The sequence below is a fragment of the Peromyscus maniculatus genome, chromosome 3 (genome assembly GCF_049852395.1).
Source record: "Peromyscus maniculatus bairdii isolate BWxNUB_F1_BW_parent chromosome 3, HU_Pman_BW_mat_3.1, whole genome shotgun sequence".
In the NCBI taxonomy this organism is placed as follows: domain Eukaryota; kingdom Metazoa; phylum Chordata; class Mammalia; order Rodentia; family Cricetidae; genus Peromyscus; species Peromyscus maniculatus.
This window is the reverse complement of record NC_134854.1, coordinates 14,806,036-14,834,000: the sequence shown is the minus strand read 5'-3', so window position 1 is coordinate 14,834,000 and position 27,965 is coordinate 14,806,036. Positions and strand designations below refer to the sequence as shown.

General features: G+C 41.3%; 1 long non-coding RNA gene across 1 annotated transcript; it reads right to left on the bottom strand.

Moving 5' to 3' along the window:
* Nucleotides 1-38: 38 nt before the first annotated feature.
* Nucleotides 39-26,820, bottom strand: LOC121827867 (uncharacterized). Its single transcript, XR_006070172.2, has 3 exons — nucleotides 26,802-26,820; nucleotides 5,208-5,305; nucleotides 39-784 (listed from the first exon to the last, which is right to left on the bottom strand). It is a non-coding gene; the product is annotated as an uncharacterized LOC121827867 (long non-coding RNA).
* Between the last annotated feature and the right edge of the window lie 1,145 nt (nucleotides 26,821-27,965).

Sequence of the window (27,965 nt, the reverse complement as noted above, 5' to 3'; positions counted from 1 at the left end):
GATCAGGCAAAACATGGCCATCAAAATTTCATAATAGGTAAGGCATTAATAATACTACTTTATTTTACGTTTTTCAGGAACAATGTGCCATTCATGGTTTCTTCTAAACATTTTGACAGTTATGGCGTCTCTACATTTTGGGCCTTCAGGCTCTGTGTTTAAATTAAAATTTTGTCCGGTAATTCAGTGTGACATTCATGATGGGTCATCATGATAAGATAGCATCTAAGTCACTGAGATGTCTCTGATTTACTAATGAGATTATAGGTGTGCACTGTGCCAGATGAGTCGTAGAAGAGACAGATAAAAGAATTACAGTGCTTTGTAAGAATGAGTAAGAACTCTTCTCGACGCAGCAGCTGGTGAATATCGTGAGGTGGTTTCTACAGGCATCCAGTGTTCATGACGACTTCAGGGGGAGACACAGGGACAGCCTGTTGTCCATGGTTGCTGCACTGACGGTTTAGGGCTGCTGGGTTCTTAGGAAGCGTTCTGGAATAACCAGACACTTAATTCCAAAGCCAGCGCCGGCAAGCACAAGTGTCCACGGGTGAGAAGCTCAGGGGCAGTACCTGGCAGCGACCTGCTGGCCACTGGCCTCCTGACAGGTGGCTCTGCTGCTGCTCTCTCCGGTCCTCTCTGTCCTGGGGAGACAGTGCTCCTCAGTTGTGAGTCTGCAAGGTACACTTTCCTTCCGGCTTTTACAGCAGGTGACGGCAGTGACCAGATTTCTACCCTCGGTGTTCTGAGACGGCCTCATTCTTGATTCAAAGCATCACCTTTGCTAGAGGAACGAGACAAATCCTCCAGTTAGCACCACAGGGTGTGATGGAGGGAGCGAAACCGGAAAGGCGCACGGCCAGTCTGCCCCCTTAGTTGCAAACCCGTGCCTTTGTTTACCCTCTCTTTTCCAAGGCACTTCCAGCATAAAAAGCATCCTCACGCAGACCATGACCCCCAAGGCCTGTGTGCACCGCTGATGCCAGAGAGGTGACCACATGGCAAGGGCACGCTGAATCTGGCTCACTCACTGAGGAGGGCTGGTTCAGTGTGAGAGGACTGAACAAAGGGACCGGGGGACGGGAGGGAGCCACACTGAAAATCCACTCAGCACAGATGCGAGAGCAGAGGCAGTAGTCCCCATTATCAGTCCCAGCTGCGATTTCTAAATATTTCCCTCTGCTTGTTTATATTTTCTTATTTTAGCATTTTAAACATCATTTCACCTTCTCCGAGCTCGCTTTGGTTTTTCTCTTTTGGTTAAAGCGCAACCAAGGCCTGATTTGTTGCCGACAGCGTCTCAAGCCTGCCATCTAGTGGATTAAGGTGGTCATGACAGCTATTTCCCGCGACCGTTTCAGAAGTCACCGAGGGCTGTTTTGGGTAGAAATGAGTCCTTTCATCAGACTTCAAAGACGCCTGGTCTTCAGTTCGTCAGACTGGAGTATTGCAACTAGAAATTTCATTTAATTGTCTCAGATGGCTTCTAGATGAGCCACTCTGTTTGCTGTGGTTATTATTTTGAACTTTGCAGAGCTCTTGAAGAGTGAGTTAGGCAGTGAGATAATGGGAGATGGCTGGCTTCGGGAGGGAGGCGGAGGGTCGGAGCAGGGGTCTTCTCCCAGGACCTTCAAAGGTCACAGGACCATCTTATCCTGTAATTTGAAAGTTCCAAAAATACATTATTAAGCTCCCGTATTAGGTGTAGTTGAGCTGTGGTAAATGCTCTTTGGAAGCAAAGGGAACGCAGAGCCGTTACTGTGGGGCGATACATATCCTATGGCTTTGTTTACGTCATTTGATCATATTTTTCTGCATAGTTGGATATAGTACTATAAATTGATGTTTTTTGATCATTGGTTTTTATTTTAAACTGCATAGCCTGATTGTGAGGATTGTATAAGTTCATTATAACTAGAAAACAATTAAGAGATATGTAAGGAATTGATTAATCAGCTATAGTTGATCTCCAGAAAAATTCCTTTAAATGCATTTAATTTTTAAATTTTTTTGAAATTATACCACAGTTGCCACCATTTCTCTCTCCATGTTCTCCCTGCAGGCCCTGCCAAGCATTTCCCTTTGCCTTGGCTGGGCCGTGGTGAACACCATGACCAAAACAACTTGGGGAGGAAAGGGTTTATTAGGTTTACACTTCCTCATTACTGCTCATCCTCAAAGGAAGTCAGAACAGGAACTCAAACAGGGCAGGAGCCCGGAGGTAGGAGCTGATGCAGGGGCCATGGTGGAGTGCTGCTTACAGGCTTGCTCCTCACGGCTTGCTCAGTCTGCTTTCTTATAGAACCCAGGACCAAAGGCCAGGGATGGCTCCAACCCCAGTGGGCTGAGCCTTCCCCCACCAATCACTAATTAAGAAAAGGCCTTAAAGGTTTGTGTATAGCCTGATCTTGTGGAGGTGGTTTCTCTTCATTTTTTTTTTTTTAAACTTTCTCGTTACTTATTCTTTGTGTCTTTCACATCATACCTCTTGAACCCATTTGTTTCCACATCCCTGGATATCTTACCTCTGCCCTTGCAACCCCTCCCACAAGATAAAATACAATAAAATTTAAGAGAAAAAAGAACCGGGGGAGAAATATCTCACCATGGAAGCTGTAGTGTGACACAGTGAGCCGGGCAGAAAAACCCTTTTGTCCAGGGATCTTAACTTGCAAGTGTTCATTGCAAAGCGTCATTGGTCTGGTTCGAGGCCTCTGGTTTCTGCTACACTATGTATGGTGGGCCCTCACTGGGACTCCCCTTGGATAACCCGTTGTTGCCCTGTGCCATGGAAATCCTGCAGCTTTGGATCTCCAGGACCAGCCACTTCACGTGCTGCAGCAGATCACAGATGAGGTGGATGTTGGGGTGGGCCAACTCATAGCCCTGGTTTGGGGCCTGGCTAGTTGTAGGGTTGGTCAGCCCACCAGCTCGCTCTCCCCAGTCCTCACCACCAAGGTGAGCTCTCCAGCACTGCCCTGGTGAGTTCACCTCTTGCAGCAGTGAGCAAGGGGCTGGGAGGGCAGTTCTCCTGCTTCTACATGGAGGCGTTCTCTTACTTGAGGTTCTCTCCCCTCAAATGACCTTAGCTCGTGTCAAGTTGGCATAAAACTCTCCAGTAAACCATTGCATGCATACATACATACATACTACATACATACATACATACATACATACATACATACATACATACAGTGTATCTGAGAACTTTACTTCCTGATCTGCACACAGCAGGCATAAAGAGAGATAGATATTGGGCCTGGCTTGGGCTTTTGAAACCTCAAAGCCCTCCCCCAGTGACCCACCTCCTCCAACAAGGTCACATCTACTCTAACAAGGCCACATCTCCTAGTTCTCTCAACAGTTGATCAACAGAGGACTAGGCAAGCACATATTAATACAGACACACACCCTGCATAGTCCCTCTGTGTTTCCTGTGTGTATATGATCTCAGTGCTGACAACTTGGTATTAGATAACCATGTGAACAATGATACTAATGGAGGTGCTAACATGGGAGGGGGAGAGTTTGTGTGGCCTCCAGCCCAGACAAAGGATCATGGGCAATCGGGCAATTGGAGAATGCTGAGCATAGGAGAAATGGTCTTGAGTCCTTTTCAGAGTACCTCCTCTCAGAGTTTAATATCTTTGCACTTCATATAATGCACTTACGGTTTTAACTTGGCAGAATTTTGATCAGTGTGATTCTACTTTCATAGTTACAAGGTGAATATCACCCCCTATGACCCACGAGCATCAATTTTAATGGTAGCAAAATATTTTAAAAATATAGGTAAATCTCCTTTACTACTGAAAGTGTAGTGTTCTTTTTTTTTTTCAAATATCTTCTAATAAATATTGTCGCTGTGAACTCCTGAGATGCACACATTGATGAGAATAGCTTCTTTCATGAAGGAAAATTGCCTTGAAGTTCAAGACTAGCAAGTATTTTGTTTTAATTGACCAAGTTACCTTCCATGAGCTTGGAATGATTGATTGTGTTCAGGCTGTCATGGGGTTGGAAATTCCCTTTGCTCTCGTCCTGGGTGACATGGTCATTTCCATTTGACTGAGTGGACATGCAAAGACTGTCTCATGGGACCGTAAGCTGCATATCTGTCGTTAATAAGTTACTTCATGTTTACTGAAAATTGTGCTTCTTGTGTCATTATTTGAACATCTTTTTCCCGTGGCCTTTCTCTGTGTTGATTTATTAGAGCTGTTTAGAGAGTCAGGCCCATTAGCCATTCCTCACAGAGTCTTCTGGCAGCCCTGTTCCCCGCTTGCTCTGTGAGCTGTGTTTGGTTTGTGACTTTTAAGTCTTCTGTGGGGTAAGAGGCAGTGGTGTTTGCTTTGCTCTTCATTTTCAGCTTTCATGTTCAGAAATAGCCCTTTCATTTTCCACCTTCATCTCCGTCTTTTGCTTATGCTTCTCTGTTTCCATTTCATAGAGGCCATACCTTTTTATATCTTTCTGAAGATATCCGTCAGAAATGAAAATCATTTTTCGTTCTTTTATTAAATTGCTTCCCAGTGTAATTTTTACCCCTAGTCTTTGAGAAAAGAGAAACAACATTGCACACAGATGATAATTAGTGAAAACCTCCTTCTAGTTGTAGAAGTTAGTATTAGTTTATTTTTAGTATTATGATGCCTTTTTACCTTGTTATTATATTTTCTTTTTTTGTGTGTGTTTTTATTTTTTTAATTTTATAATTTAATTTTACATATCAGCCATGGATTCCCTTGTTCTCCCCCCTCCTGCCTCTCCCCCTTACTCCCAGCCCACCCCCCATTATTATATTTTCATTAATTTCTAATGGGACACTGGGAGGTAGTAGTGGGTGAATTCCTTGATAGATGCCGTCTTAAGCCACGTACCTCTTTCTATCTTTGATCCAGTAAAGACTAGGAGGGAAGGAGATGAGCGAGAAGCCTGGAAGTTGTGGAAATTAAGAGAAAATGACACGTGTCTGATCCTGACACACGGAGGCTGGCGTCCCCAGGGAAATCAGGGATGGAGTTAATTTTCTAGCCTTCCCAGTGGTGGACATTGAACCGAGGAAGCTTCGAGAGTCCGAATGGCTGGGAATTTGGTCATATGAATATTTCCCTTGGGCTAGGGGGATGGTTTGGGAGAGGTGGGGTAAAGTGCTTTGCGAGTGTGAGGACCTCAGTTCTAATCCCCAGAACTCACACAAAACTTACAGTTGTAGCAATCATGTTGGGATCCTAGCACATCAACGGGAACATGAGCGCAGAGGTAGGAGAGTCCCTAGAGGCTCCTGGTCCAGCTATCATGACATCTGCAGCAGAGAAACAAAACACAGCAAGAGACCTTATCTCAAACAAGGAAGATGAGGCCCATTGTGTCCTCATCACTGACCTCCCTATGTGTACCATGGCACATGCCTGTCCACATTCACAGCCCCAAGTCCACACACGAATAAATCAATTGCCCTGTAGTTAGTAAGCCGTGGCATCTCATTTTTCTTCCACCTCTCCTCGTTATAGTGACAGATAAATGAGATGGAGAAGTGTGCCATTTTAAGCTCATGTCCGTAGATAAAGTGCAACAACACAGCCAATTAGTGCCGGACTCTACTCACATTTTACTGTTCTCAACAACAGTGTTTATTTGAGGTCTATTCATTACAGCACTTAGAGCCGAATTCCTCTGTGAGCGTGTACTTGTAGCTGCTATTGGACAGATGATTTATTTATAGTTTGAATCTACCATCCAACTATTGCTAGTGGTTTGGAAAACCTTAAGTGAGATTTGTGTTTCGTGCAGCTATAGATTAATAATGTCTGTTCTTATATAAAGCTGAAAACTATGGTTATAAATTTTCTCCTTCTTGCTAATTGTGCAAAATAGAAAATTGTGTTTTCCCAAGTTCCCCACGACTCTGCTCCGCTTCAGCCTTCCTGAACTTCTGGGTTCCCAGTACTTTCCTTTGTGTCTTCTTAAATGTGTTGGGAGAACCAAACCTGGGTTCAGAATCCTAGTTGAAAATCAGTTTTCTTCTCTCATTTTCAAAGAGGTGTTATTCCAAGAGGGTAGCAAAAGACATGTAGACATTTGACATGCCCATCCCTTGTCTTTAACAAATGTTAACATTTTCTTGTTTTGCTCTAGACCTTTTTGTACCTGAGTCATCTACCAGTTGTAGATTCTTTTTGTGTCATGCCCATGGACATGTTAACTGACAGAAACAGAATTCACAGCCAAGATTTTCTGAGGCTGAGGTCTTATCTGTTCTTTGGGGGACAAGTTCAGTGGTCTATCGCTAAGTCATGAATTCATGAGGTCTGTACCCAGAGCAGACCCCTCGTTCGCTGCCTGCACAGGATATGTCTGCAGCCCCCAGAGCATCAACAAAGGCAGCGTGGCAGCTTCATTATGAAGACCCCAAATGGATCCTCTTGTTTCTCATTTAAGTCAATTGCACATTTTCCTGTCAGGGTTCCTGGGCATAACAGGCTTGGCAAGTTTACCTTCAAAACCATTTGAAGTAATTTGTGATGGAGATTGGAGGCACTTCAGCTGCCTGACAGCTGCTCCAGTCAATCACGATGGCAGAGGTAAATTAATCCCCTGGCTTTCTCTCTTGAGAAACATCTACGCAAACAGTCTTGTCCAAGAGAAATGCAACTGTGCTCAGTGATATTAAATAGGAGCAGAGGTATGTTTTTTATTTTTAATTTTTGGATGTGCCAAAGCTATGGGGTAGGTTCTTCCTTCGGCTGCTAACCTCATCCAGAGACGCTGAAGCACCCTGCTAGGATTGTGTCCGGTTAGAAGCATGTCTACACCTGGTGCCTGGGGAGAATGTAGTGCTGTTTAGAGGTTGTAGGTTGTTAAAAATGCTTTTTGTATCTTATGAGCAGAAACAGAATTTGTGGAAACTTAAATAGCTCAGATAGGGCAAGGCTGTTTAAAATGGTGGATTCTATTATGAGAGTGTTTTGTAATGTATCAGTGTAATCCCAGGAAGCAAGGGTGAGATCAAATATCTATTTCAGGGTAACCCAAGATTTTTATTTTGTTTGGGCTAACTTTCCATTGTTCTTAGAAAATTTGACAAATTTTTTTGGAAGTCTAAGAAACAAAGGTTGAGTATTCTAGCTTTGTTAATAAATTTACACTGTTCTACTTTCTATTAGGTAGATTGCACACACATCTAGTTCTTAAAGAGGGTGCTTTACCTCCAACACCCACCCATATCACCCCATCTATCTTTACACAAATCCAGAGATATATCACATTCAATGCACCATGCTAATTCCAGGGAAATTTCCCAAAGAATATCAGCTGATGTGTTTCTTCTTGGGATTCTAGTTACAATCAGGGCCAAGCAGACAAATCACTGTTCCCCTGTGTCTCCAACAGTGCCATTTGATTTTTAGTATTATGCTTTAATTAATTAAAAAATATGTATATGTGTGTGTCTGCATGAGTGTAAGCCATGTGAGTACAGGCTGCCACAGAGGCTAGAAGAGGATGTTAGATCACCTACAGTTAAGTTATAGGTGGTCCAGTGTAGTCACTGTGAACCAAACTTGGGCATCCCAGAAGAGGAACATGTACACTAAAGCCCTGATCCCCAAGTTTGATCTTCTTATCTCAACCTGTATGGTTCCAGCCAGGAGGCAATGGCCCCAGCTTCATGTGAGGGAAGTGACAAGGTGGTTTGTTTAAATACTTATGATTAGTTAGTGACAAAGCTAGTGGTCTCACCTACATGAGCTGTCAGCCCCATGAGCAACAACCCATGAGGAGTTATCAGCCCCATGAGCAACAACCCGTGGGGAGTTACCCCACACCTGCGTCCAGGGCTCCTGTTGTTTTTGTTTTCAATAGCCTGTGGTTTCAAAGAGTGCTTTCCAGTGTGCAGGGTATCTCCCTTCATTAAAAAAAAGTTTGGCTATAAGATTCTAATTTTTTTTTGTGTGTGTGTGTTTCAATTCCCTTTTGCTGTGGAATGTTGTTCTGTATGCTGTGAATGTTGATAAATAAAACACTGATTGGCCAGTAGCCAGGCAAGAAGTATAGGTGGGATAAGCAGACAAGGAGAATTCTGGGAAGAGGAAGGCTGAGTCAGGAGTGGTGAGCCAGGCACAGAGAAAGCAAGATGTGAAGGCAGAACTGAGAAAATGTACCAAACCATGTGCCTAAACATATAAGAATTATGGGTTAATTTGTGTAAGAGCTAGTCAGTAATAAGCCTGAGCTAATGGTCAAGCCTCTGTGTGTTTACTTGGGAGACATGAGTGGGAGAGATTTGTCCCAACCGCTGGCTGGCCAGGACACAGGAAATCTTATGACTACACTCCTTTATTTTGATTAATCTTCCCCATCTCCCCCTGTCTTGCCTCCCTTATCCCCCCTCCACTTACACATTTCCACCCCTCTCTACATTCATATTATCTATGACTTACTACTCTCCATTCTTAAGGCACCTCCATCCTAAAGGCCTCTTTCTGGACTTCTGGCCAATATAGGATCTATACTTTCAACACAGAAAAGTAGAGACTCATAGCTCAGATCCACATTGCAGAAGAACATGTTGGAATTTGTTCCTTTGTACCCAGGTTACCTCGCTCACATATGTATATTTCAGTTTCATCCATTTACCTTCAAATTTGCAATTTCCCTTTCTTTATAAATAAATAAAATTTTATTGTGTTTTTGTGCCAGTATGCTGCATTTTCATTGCCAATTCATTGGTTGATGGACAGGTAGGCTGATTTAATTTACCAGTTAGTGTGAGTAGACGGACAATGAATGTGGATCTGCACACAACACTGTAGCAAGACATAAAGTCCTTAGAGTCTAATATGCCCAGGAGTAGAATAGCTGAGTAATATGGAGAAGTTTTATTCCTAGATTTCAAAGAACCCCCACACTGATTTCCACAGTGACTCTGTAAGTTTGCACTGTCCAAAATAGTAGATAAGTCTTCCACTTCCACTATGTCCTTGCCAGCATTTCTTGTTAATTAATTTCTTTTTTTCCTGTAGGATTTCATATAGTCATACACTGAATATGATCAGATCTACCCTCATTCCTCCCCCTCTGTCTTTCCCTGACCCCTCCAATAACAACACATTTCACCTCTCAACTTCATATGTTTTTGATAACCCACTAAGTCTACTTAGTGATTCCCATATGTACATGGGCCATCCACTGAACAGAACCTATATCCTCCAAGCAATGATTTTCCCTCTTCCAGCAACTGTGCATTGCTAATAGCTCCTCAGTGAGGGGTGGCACCTGGAGTTCACCCACCCCATCTATGCTGGAATTTTGGCTGGCTTGATTGTGTACAGGTCTTATGAAGGTAACATCAACTGTTGTGAGTTCAGGAGTATGATAGCCATGTCATGCCCATAATTTCTTAAAAGTCCTCCCCATCAACTCACCTCAGTCAAAATAACTATGGCAGGAATGCAAATCACTACAATTGTTGGTATGGATGTGGGAAAAGGAGAACTCTTATACATTGTTGGTGGGAATGAAAGCTAATACGGCCATCTTGGAATGATCCTAGAGGTTTCTCAAAAACAAACAAACAAACAAACAAAAACAAAGGCAAAAACAAAAACAAACAAGAAAACCTAGAAATAGAACTGCTATGACTGGCTATACCACCCTTTGGCATGCACCCAATGTACTTTACATCCTACTATAGAAGTACTTGTCCATCTCTGTGAATTTCTGCTTTATTCACAATAGTTACAAAATAGAATCAATCTAGATGTCCATCAACAGGTGAATGAATAAGAAAACTGTGGTTCATATACATAATGAAATATTATTCTGCTATAAAGAAAAATGAAATCATGAAATCTGAATGTAAATAGGGAGAACTGAAATATATATTTCATATACATACATATTTTCATATATATATATTTTCATATACATTTTCATATATATAGCCAGTGGCCATGTCAGAGGAGCAGCATGTGGCAATTGAAGTTCAAGGTGTCAGCCCACGAGGAGGAAGCTATCTGATGGGCCAACCTTGGTTAAGGCAAGACCCCAAGACCACAGACCCCAAAATGCCTTTTCCTTCTGCTGTGCCTTTAGATGATTGCTGTTGCTATCTTTCTCTGGTATTTGGCATGGTGTGATTGGGTGTGAGGAGATCTCTACTGCTTGTAATGTAGTGTGTTTATATCATGGAAACATCCTGTTCTACTGGGAATTTTTATCTGTGGATTATTATAAAGATGATTCCACTTTAAATAGTACTGTCTAATTGATAATAGTAATGTTAGCTTATACAGAGTTTTGATGAATAAAAGTAAATACAAGGAAATGTTATGCAGCTAACATATGGACATGAAGATCTCAGCCATTTCTCTGTCATTGGGCGATCCTCGTGTCTTTCTTGGGGTCCTGTTTTCCAGGTAGCCTCACTGGTGATGTGAGTAGCAGTCTAGTCATCCTTGTTCCACATCTAGTATCTTCCTATGAGTGAGTACATACCATATTTGTCTTTCTGAGTCTGGGTTACCTCACTCAGGATGAGATCTTCATGAACAACCTGGACATGAGTGGGAGCAATGAAGGGCAAGGGTCGAGGGAAAGAGAGCAGGAGATCCCAGCTGGATCAAGAACAGAGAGGGAGAACAAGGAATAGGAGACCATGGTAAATGAAGACCACATGAGAAAAGGAAGAAACAAAGTGCTAAAGAGGCCCACAGAAATCCACAAAGATACCTCCACAAAAGACTGCTGGCAATGGTCGAGAGACAGCCGGGACTGACCTACTCTGGTGATGGGATGGCCAAACACCCTAATAGTTGTGCCAGAAACCCCCCATCCAAGGACTGAGGAATCTGGATGCAGACATCCATGGCTCGGCCCCGAGTGGAGCGCCGGGAGTCTAATTAGCGAGAATGAGGAGGATTTATATGAGCGAGAATTGTTGAAACCAAGGTTGGATAAAGCACAGGGACAAATAACCAAACCAATGGAAACACATGAACTATGAAATAAAGGCTGAGGGGCCCCCAACTGGATCAGGCCCTCTGAATAGGTGAGACAGTTGATTGGCTTGATCTGTTTGGGAGGCATCCAGGCAGTGGGACCGGGTCCTGTGCTCAGTGCATGAGCTGGCTGCTTGAAACCTGGGACTTATGCAGGGACGCTTGGCTCAATCTGGGAGGAGGGGACTGGACCTGCCTGGACTGAGTCTACCAGGTTGATCTCAATCCTCTGGGGAGGCTTTGCCCTGGAGGAGGTGGGAATGGGGGATGGGCTGGGGGGAAGGGGAGGGAGGCAGGAAGGGGGAGAACAAGGGAATCTGTGGCTGTTATGTAGAACTGAATGGTATTGTAAAATAAAATAAAATAAAATAAAATAAAATAAAATAAAAAGTCATATGGAAACCTACTCTCTCATAAGCCTATTAAGAGCACAATTACAGGGATAGTAGAATAGATGTGAAATGAAAGAGATGATAAAGGGTTAAATAGGGCTCAGGGTGGGAGGATGGGGAAAGGAGGTAGTTCTAGGTGAGTTCACCAAAACTAAAAAAAAAAAATCACCTTATGAAACCCACTAGTTAGTAAACTAATTTAAAAATATAACTAAAAAATGAGTTTGAATGGAATTATTCTATATGGGCCAACAATGTCACTCCCAGAAGGTATAGGCATGGAAATTGCACTGCAAATTATAGTTACTGAGGTCCCAAAAGTATCCAAAACAACAGAGGCTATTAATGTTACCTTTGTTTACACAATACATCTACATAGGACACTATTGCTGAATACTCTTCATCCTTTGACTGCAGGGGATAGAGAAACCATTTGACATTTGATGACAGCTAACCTGACTGGAGTGAGATTGAATCTCAAAGTGGCTTTAGTTTGTATTTCTCTCATCGCCAATGATACTGAACACTATAAAAGTATTTGCTTGCTGTTCTGATCAGCAGTCCATCTATTCATTGGGTTTTGGTTTCCTTGATGTTCTGTTTTTTGAGTTCTTTGTACATTCCAGATATCAATCCTAAATCTGTTGATATTTGCATTGTCTACCAATATGTGGCCTTGCTTAGAGAAACTTCAATGCGATGCTGAGAAGAATGAGTATTCTAAAGAGTTTGAGTGAACTATTTTATAAACATCTGTTAGGTCCATTTGATCAAGTAGTTCTGATGTTTCTCTACTTTTTGTCCTGATGACTTGTTCTTTGGTTAAAATGGGGTATTGAAATTGCCTACTACTTCTATATTTGGGTTGATCTATGGCTTTATGCCTAGTAGTATTCGTTATTTGAAATTATGTATATCTGATTATGTATATTATGTGTATATATTTAGAATTGTAACATCCATGTCCTGTTAATGGACTGTTCCATTGATGGGAATGAATGAAGTGATCTTTTTTTAAAAAAAATTTATCTCTACTAATTAGTTCGGGTCTGAAATGTGCTTTGTAAGATAGAAGAATAGCAACATCTGCTGTTTTCCTGGTCCCGTTTGTTTGAAATTCTTTTTTCTATACTTTTACTTTAAGAAAGTATTTACCCTTGAAAATGAGGTATGTTTTCTGTAGACAACAAAAACAATTTCTAATCCAGTCAGCTAGTCTTTGACCACAGTAGTGAGGCCTTTACTATTCAGGGCTATTGCCGAGGGAAGTATATTAATTACTGTCATCTTGTTGACTTAGTGTGTTGGCATTTTTATTGTCACTTTTCGCTGGTACTGCAGTAGCATCCTTTATGTCTAGACTTTGGTGCGTTTGTCTTTCCAACACTGGTATTCCCTGCTCTTGTTCTATCTTCTGTGTCCCCCCTCCCCACCAAGTTCTCCCCTCTCCTTTCCTTTCCTCTTCTCTTCTCTCCTCTTCTGATTTCTTCACCCTTTTTCCTAGGAAAAGAAGAAATCCAAATATTCACCTAAGACATCATAGAAACCCTGGACTAAATATCCCTGTAGAACATAATTTAGAGTTGTTACGATAGGAGATGCTAAGCAGGTGAAAGAGAAGTAAAGGCTTTTACCACTACCCACCTCCCCAACAGTTTGAGACACATAAGTGTCAATATATTAGTTTCCTCTAACACAAAGACACATTTTGTGATCGGTAACATGGAGGGAGATAATACCCTGTACAGATGGCATTGTCAGTGGTCAGAACTCCCTTACAACAGTAAACAATGGGCGACCCTTCTCCAGTTCAGGTGAGGGGTGATCTCCTTGGATGCAAGGTCCTTCTTGTTAAAGAGAAAGTTCTGTTTTACAACTTAAAAAGTACAAATTGAAAGCTAAAAGATAAAAAGAAATATGGCACATATGAGTCTGTGATAAGAAAATGAGAAAAATTACTGTTCCCCTAAGGAAATAGGTACTTTATATTCGATGAAGCATCATTCCTAAAGGCTTGCAGACCTTCACTGCTGAGCCCATTAGGGTAGAGAGTTATAAGTTTAAAAAGGAGTCAGATTTCAAGTTCCACAACATAAATCCTCCAAGTTGCTCATGATTCACTCTCAAACTGGCTTCCAAACTCTAGGCTGAAAACAGCCTAGCATTAGCCTGTTGTGGAATATTACTTGAACTATGTAAAGGCGTGTTACATTTATTTATGCTGCATTTGTTTAATTATGTAAAGATGTGTTGCTATTTCACCTTGCCTTCCTAAGTCACCTGATTGGCCTAATAAAAAGCTGAATAGCCAACAGCTAGGCAGAAGAGGGATAGGCGGGGCTGGCAGGCAGAGACAATAAGCAGTAAGAGGAATGTAGACTCAGGAAGAAGAGAGGGAGAATGAGGGAGAAGAGAATGGGGGGGGGGCAAGAGAGGGAGACTCCCAGGGCCAGTCAGCCAGACACCGAGCAGGGCATAGAGAATGAAAGGAAGGTAAAAAGCCCTGAGGCAGAACAAAAATGAAGAGAAACAGGTTAATTTAAGTTATAAGAGCTAGGGGGACAAACATAAGCTAAGGCTGAGCATTTGTAACTAATAATAAGTCCCCGTGTCATGATTTGGGAGCTGGTTGGTGGCCCAAAAGAAAGCCTGCTACACCAACCTTTCAGTAAGTGCTAAATATCCCTGAGGTTTGTGTACCTACCTGCAAAGTTAAAGGTGACTGGCTGGGCTTTAAGTTGGCCACAGAGCTAAGGGTGAACTGATGAGCATGAACACTATGAGCCATCCCTTCCTGGCCCAACACCATCTGAGCCAAAAGTTAAAATCACACAACACATTTATTTATGATTCCTTTCTGTGTTAGATGTATCTTGAGTTATGGGTCACATAAGCGACTTATCTGACTCCAGGTGAAATCCAATAATACTAAGGTTGTATCTTGCCTCCTTGGTTGTCCCAAGTCCTATGCCATCAAGAGGTGAAGTCAATTTTGTACCCATCTGATAAAAACTGTGGAAACACAGGTCCTGGGTGTTCAGTTCATACTCTTTTTCTTTTTTCTTTTTTTTTTTCTACCCTGCCATCTAAGACATGGCTTTTTCGTCTTGTTTTACTGCAAACATGACTTTCTAGCTTTCCCTCGTCCCCTGATAGCTTTGTCCTGATGTTCTGGGTGTGTCTTTCTCTATTGCTGGTAAATTGTCCTTAGTTTCCTTTCTATGTCAGTTCTAAAATTGTTTTATCAACAAGATCTAGAGTCTGCAAAAGAAGAACTCTGTGCCCCTGGGACAATTACAGTGATCACAAAATATTTATAGCACTTGAATACCTGCATATTATATTTTCATGTCTATGTGTATAAAACCTACAGTTTAACTGGCTTCAGTTCCAAGATTATTTAGCTGTTTTTTAAAAATAAAACCTGAGGCAGAAAAATCAATGGCCTTTTATAGTCCTTTATAAATAAACTATGACTGCATACTTTTCTGCTTTGGAATTTGGGACATAGCATTCTGGTGGCTCCTTAGTAGAGCATATTTTATATGTAGGTGGAGTGGGAAGACATGGCTTAATCGGTAGAACCTGGGCTGTGCTATCTTACATGGCAAAGGGAGCTTTACAGATGTGATTAGGTGAGGGATTTTGAGGTGGGAAGATTATTCTGAACTTTCTGAGTCAGCCCTGTAGAGTCACTACAGGAGGAGGGTGGGGTAAGGAGGAGAGTTATTGGTGGAGTGACAGGGTTAGCAAATGGCTTCAATACGAAGGGAAAACAGTGGCCTGTGATCTCTAAAAACAAAAAAGGAAAAAAAGCTTCTTTATGATGCTTCCAGAGAGAAGGCTGGGCAGTCTTCCTCATGATTCACACCTTACACCTTGATTTTAGATTTCTGATCCTCAGGGCTGTGGGAAAAAAAAATGTGTTGTTTTGAGATACTGGTTTGTGTTGATCTATTTTAGCAGTATTAGAAAACTCAAAGAAGGAAGATTTATCCTTTCCTCCTCCTATTCGCAGCACATTTGTCAGGCAAAAGAATAAAAATGTTCTTATGATGTTCTCATCACAAGTAAAAACAAGTGACGTACGATGGAATCAGCTGTGTCCTGGAATTGTCACTAGGGCCATCGAGGGAATGAGGATAGGATAGACACACAGGCACAGCTCCAATAAAGCCAGGACCACATGGAGCTCTACTGTGGAGACGTGGTTTCTCAACATGTTTATTGGGCACAGCACTGGGAAAGGAGTTAGTTGTCTGGGTCTCTGCATGGCACAGTCTCAGGCCATGAACAACCGGGCAGAAGAGACTCCAGTTGCTGATCTTTGCACACCCTGAATTACTATCCATGATCATTCACAAGGGAATCTGAAGGAGAGCTTTGCCATCCCTTGTGAGCTTGCCCCACGTGGGAAAATGGTTCTGCCAATGTCTCATGGATCCAAGGCCTTAGAGTACTCTAATGGCTGTGTTCTCAGGGGTTCACTCATCCAGGACTTCCTCTGCTCCCTACAGGGGCTATGTCACAAAAAATCAACCATAGATTGAAATTAAAGGAGGATGAAAAATGCATCCAATAAAACACTGAATATCACAACACAAAATACATTAAACATGCTCAAAACACTTAGGTAAGTAATACAAAATCACCTAACTTGATGCCTATTTTATAATAGCTTTGAATATCTCATATAATACACTGACCACTGTAATAAAAGTAAAAGCAGAATGCATTTTTGTCATCAAAAAGTAAAACAAAACAAAAACAATAACAACAACAATCCCCCAAAAGTAAAAACCAAATCAACAATTAAAAAATCCATAATAATAAGATGGTCTAAATAGAAAAGAAAGACAGCATTCTCTTCTATTATACTTTTTCATGCGCATTGTGATGACTTACTGGTTAAGATTCACTTTCATTTAACTGAGATTAATCTGCTCAGAGGAACACTTAATTTTTATCAAAGGAAAGTGGCTGTCCCTCCAAAAACTGTTCAGAAGTAAATTTATTTTTCTTAAGTGAAAACTTCATTTTATATATATTTGCTACAAAGATACTTATACTATAAACATCTGGGAGATAAAAGGGCACAGATGAGTGAGTGAAACTAGCTGTAGCCTCTCCTATACCCAGGAGGTGCTTTCACATTGGATGTAGAGTCATCAACATACTGGGTTCTGAGATGAGTATGCCTTTACCTAGTCATCAGAGATCGAGAACTCCAAAAGTGAACTGTGGACTACAGGGGGAGTTTGGTGGATGAGGGAAACAGTGCTAATGTACATCCAGGCTTGATGAAAGTGCCTCAAAGTTCTGGATGAGCTGTGGACCAGAGAGAGCTTCGCAAAGAACCCTGGGGATGCAGGTAGGCGTTTGTCCTCCATACAAGCTGTGGTAATAGTGCGGGTGAGCTTTGTCCTTTCTTCCCTTTGCTCCAGGTCTTTCATTAAAGTTTTAGTGACAGTTAATGGCCAAGTTCCTGCTCTGTGATGAGAATTAATTGTCATTCTCTCATTGCCATAAAGTCACAGAGGTGAGTGTGCTTTCCATTCCCTCAAAGTCTAAGTGTTGCTTGTGGCCAAAAGGCATGACTTCACCGTCAGTGGCTTCTCCTAGCTCTGTGAACCCATTTTGGCGCTTCATGCTGGAGAAGCACCAAGACATGCTACAGCTCCCTCTGTCACGCTGCCCCTCTGGTATTCTACACAGATGATTTTTAGCAAGACCATGGGGTCCAGTGCTCTCCTGGGATCAATTCTAGGACCCTCTAGGGTTGGAAAAGTCTCATGTGTGGTATTATATAGAGATCATTGCGGCCAGTCTAGGGCCAATCTTTGCATGCTATGTGGGCTCCAGAACGCCAGCTCCCCAGGCAAAGTGTGGTTATACCTTTTCCTTGATTTCCTGATGTGACATTTAACAGACTAGCTTTTCTATTGGTCTTTTCAACTGCTAGATAGAGGTGGAAGGAATCTGTCTGGGTTTAATTTCCATAGCTTTGATCTTGACTTCTAGCTCATCAGTGGAGAGATAAACGCACAAGCGATGGGAACTGCAGAGGTACCTGCCATCCCAGGCTCACATAATCAAACTCAAATATACATTTCTTGTAAGCTGAGAAACAGCAGCCAGTGCATAGTGAGGCTGTGGCAGGTAAAGAAGGTAAGATGCTTCTAAGCGTCACGAGACACCACTCAAAACCCAGGGGACTAAACAGTAGATAAAGCTCATGCCTAAGGGGTTAATTTCCAACAGAAAAGGTTAATTTTCAACAGGTGAGAGAAAGCTTAAGCATGGCATTTGGTTTGAACTGGAAAGTGCCATCATTTGGGACTTTGGAATATGGCTTTTCATACTATGAAACATACCTATCATGCTCACAAGTATATATATATATATATTGACACTGGGAAGTTGTCATCTACAATCACAGTAGTGAAACTGTGTCATGCTTAAGTCTAACTTTAGAAGCAGCAAGAAAAACACCTGCTGGCTGCTTTGTGTGGCAGTTTGAGGTACATTTTGTACAATTTCTGTTTGTAATGTACATGCCATTCTCTGGAGCTTGTGTGCATGCGTGCATGCGCGCGCGCGCGCGCGCGCGCGCGCGCGCGCGCGTGTGTGTGTGTGTGTGTGTGTGTGTGTGTATGTGTGTGTGTGTTGTACATGCATGTGTGCATGTTGTGTGTTACAGCTTAAACAAATGTATTTTAAAAGAGCTTCATTTTCTAGGAATCAAACTAAGGTAACAGTAAGTGTATGGATACTCTGTAGGCTTCTCTAGGTCATTTTTTCCTTTGGTAAGGACCAGGCATAGATATTAACAATTAGGGCAATTACAAAGTATTAGTTGCGGATCTTTTAGGCATAGGTGGGGTGAAATAAATGAATATATGCCCCCAAATTTCTTTCTCTCTCCTATCCATCTATCATGTATTAATCTATTTATTTATCTAACATCTCTCTTTCTGTGTGTGCGTGTATGTGTGTGTGTGTGTGTGTGTGTGTGTGTGTGTGTGCGTGTGTGTGTGCGTGTGTGTGTGTGTGTGCGCGCGTGCGTGCGTGCGTGTGTGTGTGTGTGTGTGTGTGTGTGTGTGTGTGTGTGTGTGTGTTGTACATGCATGTGTGCATGTTGTGTGTTACAGCTTAAACAAATGTATTTTAAAAGAGCTTCATTTTCTAGGAATCAAACTAAGGTAACAGTAAGTGTATGGATACTCTGTAGGCTTCTCTAGGTCATTTTTTCCTTTGGTAAGGACCAGGCATAGATATTAACAATTAGGGCAATTACAAAGTATTAGTTGCGGATCTTTTAGGCATAGGTGGGGTGAAATAAATGAATATATGCCCCCAAATTTCTTTCTCTCTCCTATCCATCTATCATGTATTAATCTATTTATTTATCTAACATCTCTCTTTCTGTGTGTGCGTGTATGTGTGTGTGTGTGTGTGTGTGTGTGCGTGTGTGTGTGCGTGTGTGTGTGTGTGCGCGCGTGCGTGCGTGTGTGTGTGTGTGTGTGTGTGTGTGTGTGTGTGTGTGTGTGTTTGTAGCACATTGTACACGTGAAGGTAAGAGAACAATTAATAGGAGTAGCTGGTTTCCTCCTTCCACTACTGGGTCCCAGGGATAGAAGAACTTGGGTTCTCAGGTTTGGCATCAAGGCCTTTCTCTGAAGAGCCATCTCAGAGGCCCTCCGTTTTCTTTAACAGTGTTAAACCATGGCATGTTCTCCCTTCTTTGAAAACTGGGAATCAAATGTTCATGTTATTAAAATTTCTGAATATGGATAGTATCTCATATTCATAATACATTTTGTATTCAACAATTTAATGGAAATTGATAACAGTACAAATAATTCAGACCAGATTTAATTTGATGATGGTATGCAAAGATCCATTGAAGCTTGTACAGCTGACCTAAGATGTTCAAGTCACTCACTGAGGAGCTAGGCTGGGATCTAGGTGATAGATCTAATTGTATTTCCCTACCTTCCCCTTTAGAGTACATCCTGTCAGAATGCTATATGTTGACAACAGACAGCACCAGCTCATGGATAGATGGAGAGCAGTGTGCCAGTAGAGGACAGACACCAATGTCTGGTCTTGTCTTCCAGAAGGGCCACCTTCTCTTGGCTTGGGTGACTTCTCAGCTTCTACACAAATCAGTGTAAATAAGTAGGTAAGGGTCAAAGGAAGTGGACATAGCTTCCTGATGCCTTCTTGTCTTCTCCTCAAAACCCACCTGAGTTTGTTTGGTGTAGCTTACGGAGAACAAAGCATCCTCTACATGAGAGAGGCTCAGATGAAGAACGCACAGCTTTCATTCAACATGGCTGCTGACATACCATGTTGGCATTTTTGTGTCTAGCTACTACCATAGGAAGACTTCCTGATGGAACACTAGTTTGTGCTCTCATTCTTACTGATCATTTCTGCCAAATTTATGATTAAATGGATATATTTTTCCCTTTGGGGGCACAGGTTTACCTGAACATCTCTATGGCTTCTTGTTTTTGACTCCAGCAAACCTGAGATAGCACCATATCCACTCAGTTGGCAGAGTCAATAGTGACTGAGATCAGTGTTTTTTGCTCCTGACATTATTTTTTTTGTACCAGTCTTTTTATTTCCAAAATATGTTTTTTCCTCTTCCTGAGGTAGGACTATACTTTTCAGGCTACCTTGCAGCTTGGTGTTGTTATGAACATGGTCCCACTGATGAAATGTAAACAACATAGAGACATGACAGGTACAGTAATGGAATTGTAGCACAATGGTTGGACACCTGCCTTATATGTGTAAGGACCCAGGATCAATTCACACCAGGTACTACAATCAGAACAAAACAAAACAGTTTCCAAGAACCTAGATTTCTGATGATGTGAATGAGTCAGTGATCCAATTAATCCTGCAGTATTCTTGTTTCCCTGCTGTGGACCATAGAGCATGGTCATCACTCATGGTCAGCGATTGAGTCAGGATGACTTATAGCTGAAAAGGAAAACGAACACTGGGGTCAACTACTTCATCTCTGGGGATCTTGTCAATGTTTCTACCAGAGCAACCTTGACTAATTCACGCAAACTCCTTACATCTTCTAAGTTGAACTTGATCTCTGTTTTTTTTTTTTTCTTTTGTCAGCACGTCTTCTTCCTGTTGCTATTTAAGCACAAGCTTTATTGTTCTGTCAGTGGAGAAAAACTCTGGGTGATATATTGAGTGCTATTTGGCACATCTTCTCAGCTGCTTCTACTTCAGTGTTAATTAATCTCTAGAACTTTAAGTCTTCCTTGATAGATCCTATTTTATAACCCTTTAATTTGGAATGAGAGCAGCTAATTATATTCTCAGCTAATTGTTCCTTTTTTTCTCTCCGTCTTAAATTATTTTTTACTTTGAAACGTCTATACTTCAGAAACTTGGACATAAATTATTGCCTTAATATGAGGTCTTGCTTTTGGGAAGATACTCCAGTTTCCACCTGCCCAGTGCCCAAACTACTTGGTGCCATATGGTAATTAAATTAGCAGTGGGCAGTGTGTGGTGTCACATGATGTAATCCCAGCCAGCACTTGGGAAACTAAGGCAAGAGGATCTCATTTTCAAAGGTAGCCTGCATAGTGAGATTCCTTTTCCAAAACCATTCTACAAAACCATTCTTTGCAAAAGAAAGAAGAAAGAAGGAAAGCAAGAAAGAAAAGAAGGAAGGAAGGATGGAAGGAAGGAAGAAAGAAAGAAAAAAGGAAAAGTCATGACCTGACCATATTAACCTCTATGGAGGCATTATCATTCTTCCCACACCTGCCATATTCCTTCTTTTGTTTCCCTCTCATTTTTTTTTTCCCAAATCAGTGCAGAGATTTCCAGTTTCCAGGGCTACCATATAATTTTCAGCTTGTACCTCTTTAAGTTCAAACTCTATGGTATAAAATGGAATAATTTATATTCCTTTAAGCAATATTAATGTATCTCTCTGCTTAACAGAACATTAGACAAACAGTAAGTCAATAGAACTTATTAAATGCATGCGTATTATCTCATTTGTGATTTTGTAAAAGGAGATGAAGGGGGTCTCATTCTTTTCTGCTTTTGTAGGAGAAGAACCGTATATAGTACAAAGGGGGTCGGGGCCTTGCTTTTAGGAAGAGAACATATCTGGAACCCGCCCTCTTCTAAGTTCCCTCTTGCCTCCTACCCTGCTATGGGGCCACAACAAAGTCTGATTTTTCTTTTTCATCATGTCTACTGTTTAATATCCTGGATATTTTCACTGATTATTATTGGATACTCTTTACACGTCAACAGTTCTTCACTGGTAGCAGTTTACAGAACCACAGTCAGGAAGCTTCAGGAGTCTGCTCACTTTCCTGGTTTGTCAGAAAAGTGCCCATTCACCTTTTCTTCTTTCCATCCCTTTTTCTCAGCATGTGTTCCCTAGCACTTAGGAATTCCCTAACACCTTACATTCCATTGGTTCTCTAAAGATCCCTCCATATCATACAGCTGAACTCCATGTCAGCTTAACTCCAAAGACATGGCTTTTTCGTTCTCCTCTCTGTCTCCCTCCTTCAGGCAGCAGCCAATACTGATTGCTTGCCACCATGGGATTTTTCTTCAAATTCTGATAAAATTGTCTTTGGGTAAAAACAAAACAAAACAAAAACCCAAAACCCAAAACAAAGCAAACAAAAACAACAACAACAAAAAACCCCCAAAACAGTATTACCATCATGTTGAAAATCCTCATAATTTTCTTTGTATGAATTTAGCATATTTCTGTGAACATGCCTCTATGATTTCATATATATTTTCAAAAAATATTTGTGATGTTGTAGTAATGTATGTAAAACTTACCAATGCTGAATTATTTCTCATAATTCCTAACATTTCTCATAACTATGGTTTCAGGCATTCATATTTTAAGCCTCTTTACATGTGTGGCTACACATACACACTTGCAAATGTACTAAGAGCAATATGTTTTAAAGGAGACGGAGGAGTTTTCTATAGAGTTCGAAGGCTGGGGTGATCTCGACACTGAAGCTCTACCCTTCTCAGCATAGCCGCTCTCCAGTGAGTTTCCAGGGGAAGCAGCATCGTACTGCATGTGTCTGAGGAGATGGTGGGGGATGCTTCCTCATCAATCAACTCACCATCGTTGTTTGGCAGAATTCTCTCCTCCACATTAGACTGCGAAATTTTCTAACAGGTAAATCATGTTTCCTCTTGTTTTCTGAGCACATGTTTCCTACCTCTGTTTCTCTCAGTGTGTCCTTCAGCCCCCCCCCTCCCCTCCGGGGCCCCCATATATTCCTGTCAGGTGACCTCTCTTTCTCCACATTAATTATTGTCTTTCCCATACTTTACTTTCCTTAATGGCATTTTCACCAGTCAGCACATTGCATTTCTTTCTGCCTTTATTTATTGTCCAAGTCCCCTTATTAGAATGCATGTTTCATGAAGACAAGTTTCATATATTTGTTTCTTTCCTGCCATGTCTTCAAAGCCTGAAGTTCCTGGTACTTATTAGGTTCAACTATTATTTACAGTTAATGACAGGGTAGAGGGCTACTCATTACATTCTACTTCCTGTGTCCAGTAAGTACTTATACTCCATCTATTAATTTGTTTGAGATTTTCTGACATCTCATCAGCCAAGTGGTTTTTATCAAGTGCTTTTATGGTTAATTCTCCATAATCCCTTCAATGCTGTAGTATAACCAGTTTACTCATGGCTATCATATCAGTGAATCAATTGGGGAAAGTTAGAGCTAATTCTTTTTCATCTGGTAAGTAGCATCCTAACTTCACCTGGGCTCGACATTAGCTCCTCATTATTTTTCAACTTCCACTAAACAGTTCTGGATGGAAGACAAAAGCATCTCATGTGTTAGCCGTGCTTGCTCTTTGCAGCCAAGTTATAATAGAGTGCAGTGTGGGATACATAGATAAGCATTTATTTCACGTTTCCTCTGAAGGCTCGATGCCCATTTCCAGATCCCTTTCCCAGCCCTTTTTATTAGTTTCAAACATTGAGAATGGGTCTATACTCAGGAAGGCAGTTATCAGGCCTTCTTGTGTCCATGTTGGCGTTTTCCTGAGTCCAGATGAGCTGTTCATTATCTGGTAAGCACTGACAATTACAGACAGAGCTCCAGCTGCTCTCCCTAATGTCACAGAAGCCTTCTTTATCAGTTCATTAAGTTTAGCCTCAGGCAACTGCCACTTCACCAGAGAACTCCTCTTCATCGTTCTTATTCTTTTCACCCTTCCAAAGTTGCGTTTTGCTTTAGCAACAATGAGCAAATTTTCATTTTTTTAAAAAGTTACTCTCTAAGAGGGATTTAGGTTGAAAAAAGTTTCCTTTCCCAAAGACAGATAGTTCACATTATTTTTTCTTTTATTTATATGGAAAGACCCTCAATTATCACTGCTTTTAGAGTCAGCTTTACAGGTGCATGAGCAGGAAGAAATAATCTTAAATTTCATCTTTTGTCAAAATCTTGAGTCAGTTCCAATTAATGGTTGTTCTATTTAGAATAAAAGGCTTGGGCTCTGGGTGTAGATCGAGCATAGACAAGAATCTCAAAACTGATTGCCTAGTGTGTGCAAGGTTATTGGTTTCATTCCCAGCACCACACAATTAAGTAGATAGATAAAAATATAAATAGATAGATGATAGATTAATAACTAAATGGCTTCATGGTCATTAATATTGCATAACCGATAATTTTTTAATGTGTCTGATTTGTCACTAATTATTAATCTTTTTGATGAAGACAAAGGTAAATGAATGTATATACAAGATCTTGTATTAATCATTTGCCACAAATTGCTTGTACTGAAAACATGAGGCTAGTATAAGGTATCAGATTCATCATGGCACCTTCATACTAGTGTGTTGTTTTTTTCTTGCTCATTCCTCTCCCCTCCAGGCCTCTGCAGCACCCCAGCTCTTTTCTAGGTGATTCCTTTCCAGTCTGTCCCAGTGAGCCCCTCCTTTGTGCTTCTATATTATACATGCTGAAACTTTTTGTTATGTCTGCCTGGTTCTGAGCTTTCATGATTTTGTAGCTATAAACTTGTTACCATTATTATCAGTCTAGCATTATACTGTGTGGATGCTCTACACCAGCCATTCATTTACCTATTATCTCTTTCACACATGCACACACACACACACACACACACACACACACACACACACTGTACAAACAAATACAGTGTATGTTATCCTGCTAACATCTTTTCTTCTCTCTCTCATATATATATATATATATTTCATGTATTTCTATGTATTAGAATAAATTCTGAGAAGTTGAATTACTGGGTCAAAGACTATTCTTTTTCAGTTAATGTAGTATTGACATTGTTTCTTTTTGACTTAAATTAGTTAATACTTCCTGTGTCAATTAAAAGTGAAAGTTTAAAATACTTATTTTTTTTTGTATCTTTGAGAGGTAATAGAATGTTGAAATTTGTTTTCTAATCTATCGGGTTATCTCCTCAGTACATCAATTAGGTTTGTCTCTTTTTCTTACTGGACTTGGTAAGACATGCAGCTTCTGGTGCTCTCAGGTGCAGGTATTGCTCTTATTACTTTCATATCAATGGGTTTCCCCATCACACAGCATTGCAATCAAAGATAGGTATTGCATCAAGCTGTTGCCACATCTGCTTTGAATGTGAGTTCCAAAATTGCATGTAACCGTTTCTGGCTAGGAATTCTTTTTGAAAGCCACATGATACCGAGATTGAAGGGCACTGCACCAAAGGCTTCTTTAGTTTTTATTGCTGAACAAATATTTCCATAAGTGTTTTGCAACTCCCATTTATGTCAGGATCACTTTCAGATTTGGTCTCAGTCCCTCCTATTTTATATATTGTTATGGGACATTTTTAAATTTTATTTTCTGTGATACCTCAGCCTGTCCAAATGCACATTGAAGAGTCTTTTATAGGAGTATCAGGTGTCATTTGTGCCTATTCTGCCTCCTTCTCCACACGGGATGCCTCCTTGTTGATCTATTTCTTCAAGCCACACTCCACAGAAGCAAGACAGTGTCATCAGAAGGGGCCAGAACTCTTTGGTGAAGAAACAGTGCAATGTGATAAATATTGGGAAAAAGAACCCCGTGGGCAATTATGAACACGGAGCCCTTTCACAAAGATAAATGGTGAAGTGAACAGTGACCCCCTCAGCTGTCAGCAGAGCAGCCGAGGGGGTCACTGGGGATGTGGATGACAGGGTTCTCTGTCAATTCACTGTGTTTACAAAAACAGATGTGGTCCCTCACTCTTCCTTAACACACGCTTTGTCTTCCACACCCGCCTCTGGACTGACCAGCTGACTCTCATTCTGAAATTCATTTTGCTTCTCAGGGACTTATTCCTTGGCTTATTAGTGTGCTTCACAGTTGTTAAATGCCCCTTTCTACATGTCCCAAGCAATATTTGAGGGTCTGGGAACCGCTTTGATTGGCCCAGTGTTTGGCTTTGTTGTTTTTCTACTGTCTTTTGCACTGAAATGAATAGCACATAATTTGACTATTACTGACATAAAAAATAAGTTTAAGACTGAATAGTATAACCAGATTTCTTTTATAGTCTGGCATACAGGCTCTTTTTTTTTTTTAAATTTTCAACTGCCCCTCATTTTCCGGTATTCTGAGCTCTCTGACCCAGCCACAGTGGGATTACAAGTGCATTTCCAGGGGAAAGCACAATAGAACTCTTCTTACAGCCCTTGTTTTCGCTGTGGTTTTGAGATCAAGGACACTGCCATATTACTAGAATAGTCTTAGCTCCTCATTGCTTTGTCATGCCAGCCTCAGTCATGCCAGCTTCCACTGATCTGCCTCTTTCTGTTTATACCACGTCATGCTCATGCAACACATTGTAGGCAAATGGAAATACAAAACAAAGAGTGTTCTCGACAGTAGAGTATCACAAACTTGGAATTCTCTGGCTACCTCTTCATACAGAGCACTGATACCTTGCAGTTTTGGATAAATTCTTCAGTCTCCTATGCCTAGGGTCCTCTTTGTTTCTTGCTCTGATATTTGTGCTCAGTCACACACTATCCATTGGCTTTGTAGCCCACTAGTTAATTTCATTACTTAGGCATCCACTAGTTTATTATTCTTACTATGTGTTGAGCATCATTCCAAGCAAGGAAAAGAACAGATAAGTAACTGGCTTCTCTCATGTGTAGAAGTGGAGGTAGAGGCATCAGCAAGCAAAATTAAAAACAACAACAACAACAAAACCAATGGAAATTAGGAAAACAATGACTTGTGGACGGATTTCTAAATCGTCTTATAAAATATAAAACATGGAGCCAAATATAGGGGTGAAAGTCTTAGAGATCAGGGAAATAGGAATAGCCACCAGCCAACCTTACCTCACCAGCTCTGCAGCTTCCAAATGTGAGCTACTTCCTGTCTTACCCTCACCTTTATTGCCTTGCTGTTCTGCCCTCTCATTGGCTATCTTGACTCAGCTACCTCACTTCATTGTCACACTGCCTGTCTGTACAGACCTCCAGGTCTCTATGGTTGGTACTGGGATTAAAGGTGTGTGTCACCACACTTGGCTCTCTTCCCTAGTATGGCCTTGAACACACAGAGACCCTGCCTGCCAAGTGATCGGATTAAGGACATGTGCTACTACTGCCTGACTTCTATGTTTACTTAAAATGGCTTGCTATTTCCTCTGATCTCCAGGAAAACTTTATTTATTAACATACAAATAGGATATCACCATATTTTAGCACAAATAAAATATCACCACAATGATGAAAGAAAAGTAAAGAAAGTGTGAAGGTAGAGTGATTATGGTCATCATGGCAAGCTTCTCAGAAGAGGGGGCATATGATTGGAGTCCTTCAGGAAGCAGGGAGCTGCTGTATAAAGTGAATAATTGTAGGTGGAGGTGGTAATGGATGTGACATTCTGAAAATGGTGGTTTTAATAGCAGACTGTGACCCAGCCTCATCAGGACGGTGTAGTACTGTGCTCCAAGGTGAGCACAACAGAGAGGTGAGTGTGCTAAACAGGAACTACATGGAAAATCTAGCCTTTTAGGTTTGGCTTTTTATGGGCAGACACAGCCTTAAACTGTGAAGCAAGAAGAGCTGCCATTTGTGCTGCGGTGTTCGCCCATCCTCTGACAATGTCCTGTCAAATGACCAAACACCAAGAGGTCTTGGGACTATGGCAACTCATTGGGTAGTCTCATCAGCTGACATTTTAAAAATGATTAATTAGTTTGTTTTACATACCAACTGTATTTTTGCTTCCTCCCCTCCTCTCATCCCCTCCCTCCAGCTCCCCTCTCCCCACCTGCAATCCACTCATCCTCTGTTTCTGTTCAGAAAAGGGCAGACCTCCCACGAGTATCAACAAAACATGGCATATCAAGTTGCAACGAGACTAAGCATCTCCCCTGTATTTAAGCTGGGCAAGGCAATCCAGTTTAAGCATCAAGGACAGTCCCTGCTCCCATTTTTAGGAGTCCAACAAGTAAACCAAGCTATACAACTGTCACATGAATGTAGAGGCTCCTT